Source organism: Oncorhynchus gorbuscha, linkage group LG05, assembly GCF_021184085.1.
Source record: "Oncorhynchus gorbuscha isolate QuinsamMale2020 ecotype Even-year linkage group LG05, OgorEven_v1.0, whole genome shotgun sequence".
Classification (NCBI taxonomy): Eukaryota; Metazoa; Chordata; class Actinopteri; order Salmoniformes; family Salmonidae; genus Oncorhynchus; species Oncorhynchus gorbuscha.
The window spans coordinates 79,440,129-79,455,585 of record NC_060177.1 but is presented as its reverse complement, the minus strand read 5'-3'; the positions used below and the strand labels follow the sequence as shown (position 1 = coordinate 79,455,585).

Below are 15,457 nucleotides of genomic sequence, written 5' to 3'. Positions count from 1 at the left end.
ATGCTCCGTGACCCAAGGGAACCCGCATACACCCACCACAAGCAGGGCTTTTGTCCCAGGACCCCTCTCTCTGACACCAATGTTCAAGCCCCCTAGACCCCTATCCCCCCATCCACTGAAACGTGACAAGGTCAGAGTTCAAACGCTGTTAGGGGCCCACAGCTGTCTAAAATGACAGCGGGACATGGGGAGGGGTTGAGGTGGTGAGTGGGGCGTGGAGTATGGTGAGCAGGAGTATGGTGAGCAGGAGTATGGTGAGCAGGAGTATGGTGAGCAGGTGACATCATGTACATGTACACCAAGATCAATATGATAATGATACAGTCAATTATCATAATTTCTATCCGAATGAATTTACAATGAATACATATATTCAGTACACTCAGTGGCCCCTGCAGTAATCATGGTGTTGTCAGTATAATGCTCCAACTATGTCAGCAACCACATTTCACTACTACTTGTTAAAAAGCTGCAGAGATGTAATGTAATCTGAAGGTAGGATTATCAAGTCTTGAGCTCTCGGGGCTTTGGACTGTTAAACTGCTAGCTGGATTATATTATATCTCTTAAACCTGAGTTTACTACCTGGCTGACTGGGGGTTAGGCCTCTGGGACTGTTAGTCCTGCCGTCTTATAGTCAACGAATGAAATTAGAAATAGGAGATGTCGAGAGTTGTTACGCTTGTTGAGCTTTGGTCCCTAAAGAGAGGGACGGAGGGAGGGAGGGAGGGAGGGACAGAGAGAGGTACTGAGAAAGGGAGAGAGGGGGAGAGAGAGAGAGAGAGAGAGAGACTGTAAGATCTAGGGGTGATTTATTTTACCCCCCAAAAAACTTGGATGCCTGTGTGTGTGTGAATTAACTTGAACACGAGAGCGAGTGCAAATATTAGCTTCTGTGTGTGCGTAAGCATCGGCGTCTATATTCATATCACCTCTTGATAGTCAGGTCACAGGGGTAAGATGGAAAGTTTAAAAAAAGAAACATACGTTTTTGCTCCAACATCTAAAGAGGAGAAATATAAAAAGTTTTATATCCACATGCTGAGTTGATAAAATCCATATTAGCGAGGCAGGAAACCAGCAATTAAACCAAACATATGGAAATAGTCAGGCCCGTGGGATATCACAGTATATATGCTTTCCAATGAATATAAACTTTTACTTATTGATTTCTAAATATTTTCTTGCATATCTCCATGCAAAAGTGTCAGCTGATGAAATAAACAAGACAGAAAGAGAGTGTGTGTGTGTGTGTGTGTGTGTGTGTGTGTGTGTGTGTGTGTGTGTGTGTGTGTGTGTGTGTGTGTGTGTGTGTGTGTGTGTGTGTGTGTGTGTGTGTGTGTGTGTGTGTGTGTGTGTGTGTGTGTGTGTGTGTGTGTGTGACAATAATTATGTTGGATAAGAGCCTCTGTGAAGTATCGTATCACCCAGTAGAGGATCATGTTTATCTCTCTCCCTCCATATTCACTTTCTTTCTCTTCTATCCCTCAGTTCATCTCTCTCTCTGTAAATAATCTCTCTATTTATTTCTCTCTTTCTCCACATACAAGGTTGCCGTTTCAGATCTCAGCATTCTAAGTGTATGCAAAGAATGGCGCAGACAGAGACGGTCGCCTCGTTTCGAATACTTAGGAAACTATATAGTATTCTGTTTTTTTTCCGTATAATGTTTTACATTGTTATCCCAGGATATATACATACAGCCATGAAGAACTATTAGATATAAGTGCAATGTCAACTTACCAACATTACGACCAGGAATATGACTTTCCCGAAGCGGATCCTCTGTTCGTACCACCATCCGGACAATGGAGCTAATTCCAGTAGGCGATCCAAAACAACGACGCCACAGAAGGGGCAGATGAAGCGGCCACCTGGCCGGGCTCCGTAGATGTGCACACCGCTCCCGAGTACACTCTAGCCAATAGCCAGTCTAAACAGCCAATGTCCACACTGCCCTATCCCATCTGGACCTACATTTGAAGTCCGACGTTTACAAACACCTTAGCCAAATACATTTGAACTCAGTTTTTCACAATTCCTGACATTTAATCCTAGTAAACATTCCCTGTCTTGGGTCAGTTAAGATCACCACTTTATTTTAAGAATGTGAAATGAGAGAAATAATTGTTGGCCAAGATCTCGCGATACATGGCCCCATCCATCCTCCCCTCAATACGGTGCAGTCGTCCTGTCCCCTTTGCAGAAAAGCATCCCCAAAGAATGATGTTTCCTCCTCCATGCTTCACAGTTGGGATGAGTTCTTGGGGTTGTACTCATCCTTCTTCTTCCTCCAAACACGGCGAGTGGAGTTTAGACCAAAGAGCTCTATTTTTGTCTTATCAGACCACATGACCTTCTCCCATTCCTCCTCTGGATCATTCAGATGGTCATTGGAAAACTTAGACGGGCCTGGACATGCCCTGGCTTGAGCAGGGGGACCTTGCATGCGCTGCAGGATTTTAATCTATGACGGCGTAGTGTGTTACTAATGGTTTTCTTTGAGACTGTGGTCCCAGCTCTCTTCAGGTCATTGACCAGGTCCTGCCGTGTCGTTCTGGGCTGATTCCTCACCTTCCTCATGATCATTGATGCCCCACGAGGTGAGATCTTGTATGGAGCCCCAGACCGAGGGTGATTGACCGTCTTGAACTTCTTCCATTTTCTAATAATTGCGCCAACTGTTGTTGCCTTCTCACCAAGCTGCTTGCCTATTGTCCTGTAGCCCATCCCAGCCTTGTGCAGCTCTACAATTGTCCTTACACAACTCTCTGGTCTTGGCCATTGTGGAGAGGTTGGAGTCTGTTTGGTTGAGTGTGTGGACAGGTGTCTTTTATACAGGTAACGAGTTCAAGCAGGTGCAGTTAATACAGGTAAGGGGTGGAGAACAGGAGGGTTTCTTAAAGAAAAACTAACAGGTGTGTGAGAGACAGAATTCTTTCTGGTTGGTAGGTGATCAAATACTTATGTCATGCAAATTAATTACTTTAAAATCATACAATGTGATTTTTTTTATTTTTGTTTTAGATTCCATCTCTCACAGTTGAAGTGTATCTATGATAAAAATTAGAGACCTCTACATGCTTTGTAAGTAGGAAATACTGATGATTTTGCAGGTTATCAAATACTTGTTCTACCCACTGTAGATACTTTTGTACCTGTTTCCTCCAGCATCTTTACAAGGTCCTTTGCTGTTGTTCTGGGATTGATTTGCACTTTTTGCACCAAAGTAGGTTCATCTCTAGGAGACAGAATGTGTCTCCTTCCCTGAGCGGTATGACGGCTGCGTGATCCCATGGTGTTTATACTTACGTACTATTGTTTGTACAGATGAACGATCAGAAGCTTCTAAAGCCATGACATAAGTTTATGGAATTTTCCAAGCTGTTTAAAGGCACAGTCAACTTTGTGTATGTAAACTTCTGACCCACTGGAATTGTGATACAGTGAATTATAAGTGAAATAATCTGTCGGTCAACAATTGTTGAAACAATTCATTGTGCCATGCACAAAGTAGATGTCCTAACCAACTTGCCAAGAAATTTGTGGAGTGGTTGAAAAACAAGTTTTAATGACTTCAACCTAAATGTATGGTAACTTCTGACTTCAACTGCATGTAAAAATGCTGTTCATTGACTACAGGTCAGCATTCAACACCAAAGTACTCTCCAAGCTCATCATCAAGCTGGAGGCCCTTTGTCTCGACCCCGCCCTGTGCAATTGGGTCCTGGACTTTCTGACGGGCCTGCCCCCAGGTGGTGAAGGTAGGAAACAACATCTCTACTTCGCTGACTCTCAACACTGGGGCCCCACAAAGGTGCGTGCTCAGCTCACCTCTTGTAAGTCCCTGTCCACCCACAACTGCATGGCCCTGCACGCCTCCAATTCAGTCATCAAGTTTGCAGACAACACAACAGTAGTGGGCTTGATTACCAACAATGACGAGAAAGCCTACAGTGAGGGGGTAAGGGCACTTGGAGTGTGGTGTCAGGAAAACAACCTCTCACTCAACCTCAACAAAACAAATGTGATGATTGTGGACTTCAGGAAACAGCAGAGAGAGCACCCCCCTATCCACATCGAAGGGACAGCAGTGGAGAAGGTGGAACGTTTTAAGTTCCTCGGCATACACATCACAGACAAACCGAGAATGGTCCGCTCACACAGACAGAGTGGTGACGAAGGCGCCACAGTGCCTCTTCAACCTCAGGAGGCTGAAGAAATTTGGCTTGTCACCCAAAACCGACAAACTTTTACAGATGCACAATCGAGAGCATCCTGTCTTGCTGTATCACAGCCTAGTATGGCAAATGCATCGCCATCAGCTGCAAGGCTCTCCAGAGGGTGGTGCGGTCTGCACAACTCATCACTGGGGACAAACTACCTTCCCTCCGTGACACCTACAGCATCGAATGTCACAGAAAGACCAAAAAGATCATCAAGGACAACAACCACCCAAAACACCTCCTGTTCACACCGCTACCATCCAGAAAGCGAGGTCAGTACAGGTACATCAAAGCTGGCACCAAGAGACTGGAAAAGCAGATTCTATCTCAAGGCCACCAGACTGCTAAACAGCAATCACTAACTCAGAGAGGCTGCTGCCTACATTGAGACCCAATCACTGGCCACTTTAATAAATTAATCAATAAATAGTCACTTTATACAATAAACTCTAATAAACTCCCACTTAAATAATGTTTACATATCTTACATTACTCATATCACATGTATATACTGTATTTTATACCACCTATTTCACCTTGCCTATGCACTCGGCCATCGCTCATCCATATGCTTACATGTAAATATTCTCATTCACCCCTTTAGATTTGCGTGTATTAGGTAGTTGTTGGGGAATTGTTAGATTATTTGTTAGATTTTACTGCACTGTCAGAACTAGAAGCACAAGCATTTCGCTACACTCGCATTGACATCTGCTAACCATGTGTATGTGACCAATAACATTTTATTTTATTTTATGTGTAGGGTGTTAAAAATATCTAATTTCCAACTTCTCATTTTTTCCATGAAATGAAAATTCTGTGTATGCACACACACACACACACACACACACACACACACACACACACACACACACACACACACACACACACACACACACACACACACACACACACACACACACACACACACACACACACACACACACACACACACACACACACACACACACACACACACACACACACACTTCCATTCCATTGGGTTTTGGATTTAGTTTGAGGTAGGTCAGATATCGAATAATCTGGTATATACTGCATGTCCTACATTTAGCTGTGTATTTATTATAGTTTCCATCCCCACCACATGTACCAGTGTGGAGTGCAAGGCCTTTTTGTGAGAACATGCATTTTCATTAGTCCTCTGACAGACTGTGAAACATAATTTCCATAAGCTCACACTCTCACGTTACAACTGGGAGAAATGTACAGTATACAGACACGTTGGCAAATCAGGGGCTTGGGTGTCGAGATCCCCGCTCCAGAGGATTGTTTGTGGGTGCGTGTATGTTACAGCATGCAGCTGCGTTGAGGTTGTGTTTAGATATGAATTCTCTCCCTGAATGTAGTGTCCTTCTGATTACACCCTGTCCTGTTTGCTTGGCTTGGCTCGAAGAGACATTGTCAAACATGACTACACAACCCATCCCTCTGCCACTGTGTAAATACCAGCCTAAATGGACAAATCCAGTGTCTGCCTCTCTTACCAAGAACACACATTTCCATGGACGATACATTGGAGATAATATAAGACAAGTATTGAAAACTATGAAAAATCTTGGAAACCAGGCCTGGTATTCATAGCTGAATTTGTAAAGGCTTTTGATAAAGTGGGGCGGCAGGGTAGCCTAGTGGTTAGAGCGTTGGACTAGTAACCGGAAGGTTGCGAGTTTATACCCCCTGAGCTGACAAGGTACAAATCTGTCGTTCTGCCCCTGAACAGGCAGTTAACCCACTGTTCCCAGGCCGTCATTGAAAATAAGAATTTGTTCTTAACTGACTTGCCTGGTTAAATAAAGGTAAAATAAAAAATAAAAAAGAACGACTGAATCTCTTATACAATGCGTTAAAGTTATGTATAGTAATGCAAGGTGTAAAATAGTAAATAATGGCTACTTCTCTGTTACGATTTCTTGTATAAAAGCGTCTGCTAAATGGCATATATTATTAGGAGTAGTGGGCGGAGTCAAGCGCAGAGAGCAGAGGGTTAAGAACAGCCGTATTTATTCCGGTGACAGAAAGGTCACGCCAAAACAGCAGGCGCATACAATGACCGGCCCAAAAACAGGACAAAAACAGTCTGGAGAAAGTACAGAAATAACATATCCACAAAACGAACAGAGAAACAAGCCCGCACAAAAGCAGGTGGGAATAACCGGCTTAAATAGCCCTAACCAAACCCCAAACAAGAAACAGGTGTAACCAATAAGTCAAAACCAACAGAAAAGGAAAAGGGATCGGTGACAGCTAGTAGTCCGGTGACGACGACCGCTGAGCGCCGCCGAACAGGAAGAGGAGACACCTTCGGTGGAAGTCGTGGTAGTACCACCCCCCCCCCCCCCCGACAACAGCCTCGAGGGCGACCGTGACCCGGAGGGCGAGGTGCAGGGCGATCCAGATGGAGGCGATGGAAATCCCTCAGCAGTGACGGAACCAAGATGTCCCCCACCGGTACCCAGCACCTCTCTTCCGGACCGTACCCCTCCCAGTCCACGAGGTACTGCAGGCCCTTCACCCGACATCTAGAATTCAGAAAAGCACCACACTGTGTACGCCGGGGACCCCTCGATGTCCAGAGGGGGCGGAGGGACCTCCGGCACCACACCTTCCTGCAGGGGACCAGCTACCACCGGCCTGAAGAGAGACACTTGAAACGAGGGGTTAATACGATAGTAAGAAGGGAGTTGTAACCTATAACACACCTCGTTTATCCTCCTCGGGACTTTAAATGGCCCCACACACTGCGGCCCCAGTTTCCGGCAGGTTTCGGGTCGAGAGCCACACCCTGTCCCCCGGTGCGAACACGGGGGCCTCACTGCGGTGGCGGTCAGCGCTCCTCTTCTGCCGTCCACCTGCTTGCTTAAAACTTCTTGACATTACCTATCCCGTTAGCGGGATAATTGTCATCAACAACCGCTGAATTCCAGAGCGTCACATTCAAATAATATTACAAAAAATATTTATATTCATGAAATCCCAAGTGCAGTATAGCAAAACTCAGCATAGCATTTTGTTAATCCACCTGTCGTGTCAGATTTTGAAATTATGCTTTACAGCGAAAGCAATCCAAGCGTTTGTGTAAGTTTATCGATTGCACGACAAAACATTATGAACACCTAGCATCAGGTAGCTTGGTCACGAAAATCAGAAAAAGCAATCAAATTAATAGTTTACCTTTGATGATCTTCGGATGTTTTCACACACGAGACTCCCAGTTACACAATAAATGTTCCTTTTGTTCCATAAAGATTATTTTTATATCCAAAATACCTCTGTTTGTTTGGCCCGTTATGTTCAGAAACCCACAGGCTCGAGCGGTCACGACAATACAGACAAATTCCAAATAGTATCCGTAATGTCCACAGAAACATGTCAAATGTTTTTTATAATCAATCCTCAGGTTGTTTTTAAAATATATAATCGATAATATATCTACCTGCACTGTTTTTTCCAGTAGGAGAGGGAGAGACGATGGCTGCCCAAGCTCTGTTGGGCAAGCAAAACTCATGCGAACGCCTGCCGCAATGTTTTCTTTCTCGCTCATTTTTCAAAATAAAAGCCTGAAACTATGTCTAAAAACGGTTGACACCTTGAGGAAGCGATAGGAAAAGGAATCTGGTTGATATCCCTTTAAATGGAGCGAAGGCAGGCTATAGAACATGGAGCTTTCAAAATAGAAGCCACTTCCTGGTTTGATTTTCCTCAGGTTTCACCTGCAATATCAGTTTTGTTATACTCACAGACAATATTTTAACAATTTTGGAAACTTTAGAGTGTTTTCTATCTTAATCTGTCAATTATGTGCATATTCTTTCATATGGGCCTGAGAAATAGGCTGTTCACATTGGGAACGTTATTTTTCCAAACATAAAAATAGTGCCCCCTAGCTGAAAGAGGTTAAGTGATTCCTGGATGGTCCTCCAGGTCTCCTTTGGGCGCTGCACCCACTCCTCCACCGCAGGAGCCTCGGTCTGACTCTGATGCCACGGTGCCAGGACCGGCTGGTAGCCCAACACGCATTGAAACGGTGACATGTTCGTGGAGGAGTGGCAGAGTGAGTTCTGAGCCACCTCCGCCCATGGGACGTACCTCGCCCATTTTCCTGGCCAGTCCTGGCAATACGACCGCAGAAACCTACCCACTCTCTCCACCTTCCCATTACTCTCAGGGTGATAACCCGAGGTCAGGCTGACCGACACCCCCAGATGCTCCATAAACACCCTCCAAACTCGGGACGTGAACTGGGGACCCCGATCAGAAATGATGTCCTCAGGCACCCTGTAGTGCTGGAAGACGTGGGTAAACAGGGCCTCCGCAGTCTGTAGGGCCGTAGGGAGACCGGGAAACGGGAGGAGACGGCAGGACTTAGAAAACCGATCCACAACGACCAGGATCGTAGTGTTCCCCTGAGACGGGGGAAGATCGTTAAGGAAGTCCACCGACAGATGAGACCACGGCTGTTGTGGAACGGGGAGGGGCTGTAACTTCCCTGTAGGCAGGTGCCTAGGAGCCTTACTCTGAGCGCACATCGAACAGGAGACATAGAACCTTACCTTCTTAGCTAAGGTGGGCCACCAGTATTTCCCCCTAAGACCACGCACTGTCCTCGCAATACCAGGATGACCCAAAGAGGGCAGCGTATGAGCCCACCGAATCAATTGATCACGAACACCAAGCGGCACGTACTTAAGACCCATTGGTCACTGTGGAGGCGCAGGTTCCAACCGTAAAGCCCGCTCAATGTCCGCGTCCACCTCCCATACCACCGGTGCCACCAACCATGAAGCTGGAAGGATGGGAGTAGGATCGATGGACCAATCCTTGGTGTCATAGAGACAGGACAGCGCGTCTGCCTTTGTGTTGGTCAAACATTTTCTGTAAGTCTTCACAAGTTTTTCACACACTGTTGCTGGTATTTTGGCCCATTCCTCCATGCAGATCTCCTCTAGAGCAGTGATGTTTTGGGGCTGTTGCTGGGCAACACAGACTTTCAACTCCCTCCAAAGATTTTCTATGGGGTTGAGATCTGGAGCCTGGCTAGGCCACTCCAGGACCTTGAAATGCTTCTTATGAAGCCACTCCTTCATTGCCCAGGCGGTGTGTTTGGGATCATTATCATGCTGAAAGACCCAGCCACGTTTCATCTTCAATGCCATTGCTGATGGAAGGCAGTTTTCACTTAAAATCTCACGATACATGGCCCCATTCATTCTTTCCTTTACACGGATCAGTCGTCCCTTTGCAGAAAAACAGCCCCAAAGCATGTTTCCACCCCCATGCTTCACCGTAGGTATGGCGTTCTTTGGATGCAACTCAGCATTCTTTGTCCTCCAAACACGACAAGTTGAGTTTTTACCAAAAAGTTATATTTTGGTTTCATCTGAGCATATGACATTTTCCCAATCTTCTTCTGGATCATCCAAATGCTCTCTAGCAAACTTCAGACAGTCCTGGACATGTTTACTGCTTACTGGCTTAAGCAGGGGAACACATCTGGCACTGCAGGATTTGAGTCCCTGGCGGCGTAGTGTGTTACTTATGGTAGGCTTTGTTACTTTTGTCCCAGCTCTCTGCAGGTCATTCACTAGGTCCCCCCGTGTGGTTCTGGGATTTTTGCTCACCGTTCTTGTGGTCATTTTGACTCCATGGGGTGAGATCTTGCGTGTAGCCCCAGATCGAGGGAGATTATCAGTGGTCTTGTATGTCTTCCATTTCCTAATAATTGCTCCCACAGTTGATTTCTTGAAACCAAGCAGATGCAGTCTTCCCAGCCTGGTGCAGGTCTACAATTTTGTTTCTGGTGTCCTTTGACAGCTCTTTGGTCTTGGCCATAGTGGAGTTTGGGGTGTGACATCACTCCTGTGTTCCAGTGGCATGTTGTGTTAGCTAATCCAGGTTTAGCATTTTAAAATGCTAATTGATCATTAGAAAACCCTTTTGCAATTATTTTAGTACACCTGAAAACAGTTGTCCTGATTAAAGAAGCAACAAAACTGTCCTTCTTTAGACTAGTTGAATATCTGGAACATTACCATTTGTGTGTTCGATTACAGGCTCAAAATGACCAGAAACAAATAACTTTCCTCTGAAACTCGTCAGTCTATTCTTGTTCTGAGAAATTAAGATTATTCGATGTGAGGAATTGCCAAAAAACTGAAGATCTTGTACGCTGTGTACTACTTCCTTCACAGAACAGCACAAACTGGCCCTAACCAGAATAGAAAGAGGAGTGGGAGGCTCCGGTGCACAACTGAGCAAGAGGACAAGTGCATTAGAGTTTCTAGTTTGATAAACAGACGCATCACAAGTCCTCAACTGGCAGCTTCATTAAATAGTACCCCAAAACCCCAGTCTCAACGTCAACAGTGAAGAGGCAACTCCGGGATGCTGTCCTTCTAGGCAGAGTTCCTCTGTCCAGTGTCTGTGTTCTTTAGCCCATCTTAATATTTTATTTTTATTGGCCAGCCTGAGCTATGTATTTTTCTTTGCAACTCTGCCTAGAAGGCCAACATCCCAGAATCGCCTCTTCACTGTTGATGTTGAGACTGGTGTTTTGCGGGGACAATTTAATAAAGCTGCCTTTTAAAATGATAAACTTGGATTAGCTTACACAACGTGCCATTGGAACACAGGAGTGATGGTTGCTGATAATGGGCCTCTGTATGCCTATGTAGATATTCCATAAAAATAATTTACAACATTAACAGTGTCTACACTGTGTTTCTGATAAATGTTATGTTATTTTAATGGACAAAACATTAGCTTTTCTTTCAAAAACAAGGACATTTCTAAGTGACCCCTAATTCTTGAACAGTAGTGTATATGGAGGATACAACCATCCCAGCCCTGCAGATTTTGCTGCGAAGAGACAGAATCATTAGATCATTTGTTTTGGTTCTGTCCATATGTCGTTGTTGGTCGCAGGTTCAGGAATGGCTGAAGAATTGCAACATTTACATGGAGCAATGCAAATAGCCCTGCTGGGTGATTTCAGATGGTATTACTGTATGTGCTGTGAGTCCCACGTGGAAATGCTTTGTCTCTTTGCGTCTATCACCAACATGGCTGTGTGTGTGTGTGTGTGTGTGTGTGTGTGTGTGTGTGTGTGTGTGTGTGTGTGTGTGTGTGTGTGTGTGTGTGTGTGTGTGTGTGTGTGTGTGTGTGTGTGTGTGTGTGTGTGTGTGTGTGTGTGTGTGTGTGTGTGTGTGTGTGTGTGTGTGTGTGTGTGTGTGTGTGTGTGTGTGTGTGTGTGTGTGTGTGTGTGTGTGTGTGTGTGTGCGCGCGCATGTGAAGCAGTTCCAGAATCAAACATCATCGTCTGAGGCCTTGTGGATGATCCTTTAAGTGTGCTGTTCAGCTATGCCTTCATCCATCCATGTGACTTTATATGAAGTCATACTACGGAGAACTGGGAGGAATCAATCCTATTCTATCTCATGTCACCAGGACACGTCAATCTCTCTCCCTTCTTCCTGTCACATTCCCGGTAACCGCCGGTGTTCAAGTCTGGAATAATGGGAGAGGACGTATCTCACACATCCCTAACCCTATTGGCTCCCTGGGCTCCTCTTCCTCTTCTGGGGTGCTTTACTTCAGACCCCCATGAAGGATGGTTGTGTCTGTGTGTGTGTCTGTCTGTCTGTGTTCTGTGTGTGTGTTTGTGTATGTATATCTGTGTGTCTGCCTGCCTGTGTATCTGTCTATCTGCCTGCCTGCCTGCCTGCCTGCCTGCCTGCCTGCCTGCCTGCCTGCCTGCCTGCCTGCCTGCCTGCCTGCCTGCCTGTCTGTCTGTCTGTCTGTCTGTCTGTCTGTCTGTCTGTCTGTCTGTCTGTCTGTCTGTCTGTCTGTCTGTCTGTCTGTCTGTCTGTCTGTCTGTCTGTCTGTCTGTCTGTCTGTCTGTCTGTCCCTCAGTCTGCCTGTCTGTCTGTCTTGTCTCATCCCGACTCTGGAGGAGGACAGTCTGGGGTGACGGTTGAACTTCCTTCATCACCGTAGTGATAATCGCTACGCATGTCCCTGGCGAAGTTTGATTTATGGTCCCATCAGCCGCCACGGCAACCATCAGCAGAGCGACGGAGATGAGCGGAGTGCTAACGAGATGAAAAACGACAGGAGTGAAGGAGGAGTGAAAGAAGGAGAAAGAGAGGGATGTGATCAATAGGCGAGAGTGGTATCCATTTGGATAATAGATCATAAGTGAACAGGGTCAGAACCAGCTTCATTATCCAATCCATCTTGCTCTTCTCTCTCTGTTTGTGTGTGTGTGTGTGTGTGTGTGTGTGTGTGTGTGTGTGTGTGTGTGTGTGTGTGTGTGTGTGTGTGTGTGTGTGTGTGTGTGTGTGTGTGTGTGTGTGTGTGTGTGTGTGTGTGTGTGAACTCGGTCAGAAGCAGCTTCATTATCCAATCCATCTTGCTCTTCTTTCTCTAAAGCCAATGTTAAGTGATTCAGAATAGGAAGGGGAGACTTGGTGAGTAGCCGAGCCAACCTGAGGGATGGAGTTAAGACAGATTTACACAGTGTTTATCGAACTCGAAGGGTAATATAATACACTTGATCAGGGCTTGCATCTAATGCATCACCATACCTGGATGTTAAAAGGGATACTATGGGATTGGAACATCCATTTTTGGACATTAAAATTAATTATATATAGCCATTGATTCATGAATCCCAGATTGCCCCTTTTAGATATGATATGTTTCTCTCTTGATTGACTGCTTGATTCCCCCTAGCACACAGACTACACCGGGCAGAAAGGATAACAGACAATCAGTGGAGGAATGAGAAAACAGCTGGAGGTTTACTTTTCTAGTAAGAGTAAACAAATATATTTTTGATCTCTCAGTTTTCACTCTCCCTCCATCTCCCTCTTACCTGCTCTGTCCCTCTCTCTATTTCTCTTTATGTCTCCCTCTCTCAATAATCATTTTGTGGGAAGAGAACAGGTGTTTTCAACCTTTGGTATCCCCCTCAATAACGCACACACACACACACACACACACACACACACACACACACACACACACACACACACACACACACACACACACACACACACACACACACACACACACACACACACACACACACACACACACACACACACACAGAGCTTTCATTAGAGATCTCTTCTGTTACACGTTCGAAACTACAACCTTTTTTTACCTTCTCTTCATACCCCTCTCTGAAGGTTGGTTCAGGTGTGTCAGAGTGTTTGCTTTATGTTTAAAGATCCAGGTGACGCTGCCAAATCACCTCTCCAAATCTGTTCTCTGTTGACAACTATCTGATTCTCCCATTTCTGTAAGACTTTGAAGTAGAAAAAACATTTGCATAGTGGACCGACAGGTGTCTCTCTCTCTCTCTCTCTCTCTCTCTCTCTCTCTCTCCCTGTCTCTCTCGCTCTCTCTCTCTCTGTCTCTCTGTCTCTCTCTCCTCCTGCTTTTTTCCTCCTCTCTTTCCTCCTCCATGAGGTCATGGAAAGCTGTCAGCACTGTGATTGTATGACAACAGCAGTCTCTCTGCGTGTGTGACTGCTACCGACAGGGTGCTTTGTGGACATGCCTAGTATTCTAAGTTCTACATTCTGTGTTCTGCTACAGAACATAACAAGGTTTTCTTCTCATACTCAACACTCCTGAACCAGAGCTGGCACCCTCCAAGATCCTTTTCTCTTCTCCTTTTCTGTCCTCCTCCTCCTTTTCTCATCAGTAGTGTACACATGAGAGCCTCTTTAATGACATTTGAATGTGTGTGTTGTGCACAGTGTGAGCTGTGCTCACATCCCCTGATTCTCAAGAGGGCGTTGATTAACACACACACACACACACACACACACACACACACACACACACACACACACACACACACACACACACACACACACACACACACACACACACACACACACACACACACACACACACACACACACACACACACACACACAAGCATATTCAAATGTCATTAGAGAGGCTCTCATGTGTACACTACTGATGAGTCTATCGGATCAGCGATCCCATCCAGTCCACATGGAATGCTTCTAATGATTGTCAGGCTCAGATAACACCCCTTCCTTTCCGGACTGCACTGAACACACTAAAGGCTCGCACACATCACACTGAATGTGGATCTAGCGTTCGTTCAGAGTTCTGTGTTTTAGGGACCACCTGCTGTAAACGTCATGCTGATAAAAATGTTCACACGATTCTACATGTAAAGTTGTTGCACACAGGCCTCCCGGGTGGCGCAGTGGTCTAGGTCACTGCATTGCAGTGCTAGCTGTGCCACCAGAGACTCTGGGTTCGAGCCCAGGTTCTGTCGCAGCCGGCTATGACCGGGAGGTCCATGGGGTGACACACAATTGGCCTAGCGTCGTCCGGGTTAGGGAGGGTTTGGCCGGTAGGGACATTCTTGTCTCATCGCGCACTAGCGACTCCTGTGGCGGGCCGGGCGCAGTGCACGCTAACCAGGTCGCCAGGTGCACGGTGTTTCCTCTGACACATTGGTGCGGCTAGCTTCTGGGTTAGATGCACTCTGTGTTAAGAAGCAGTTGGGTTGGTTGGGTTGTGTTTTGGAGGACGCATGGCTTTCGACCTTCATCTCTCCCGAGCCCGTACGGGAGTTGTAGCGGTGAGACAAGATAGTAACTACTAACAATTGGATACAACGAAATTGGTGAGAAAAAGGGGGTAAAATTTTAAATTAAATAAAAGTTGTTGCACACTCAGTTCGCAAATTATGTTCAGAGGTGCTCAGCACTCTGTGCCAGCAAACACTACTGGTGTGTCTCGGCCCTTAAGGTGGTGTGAAAACGTGTAGAACACATAGATGAGTGAGTGTTGACATGAATGTTACGCTGTGGGATCAGTTAACGTACAGGATGCACACAAGATATTGCACACACATTCGTGTGTGTGTGTGTGTGTGTGTGTGTGTGTGTGTGTGTGTGTGTGTGTGTGTGTGTGTGTGTGTGTGTGTGTGTGTGTGTGTGTGTGTGTGTGTGTGTGTGTGTGTGTGTGTGTGTGTGTGTGTGTGTGTGTGTGTGTGTGTGTGTGTGCAATATCTTGTGTGCATCCTGTACGTTAACTGATCCCACAGCGTAACATTCATGTCAACACTCACTCATCTATGTGTGTTTGCTTTCCCAGTGTGCGTGTAGGACTCACACTAAACTTCAGGAACGGTAAAAAGCTGTTTGACTTTCCACCTC

At 45.8% G+C, this 15,457-nt stretch overlaps 1 protein-coding gene across 2 annotated transcripts in view; it reads left to right on the top strand.

Moving 5' to 3' along the window:
• LOC124036555 (ephrin-A5-like) overlaps positions 1-15,457 on the top strand; it is a 202,590-nt gene that overhangs the window by 77,278 nt on the left and 109,855 nt on the right. The window lies entirely within an intron of this gene.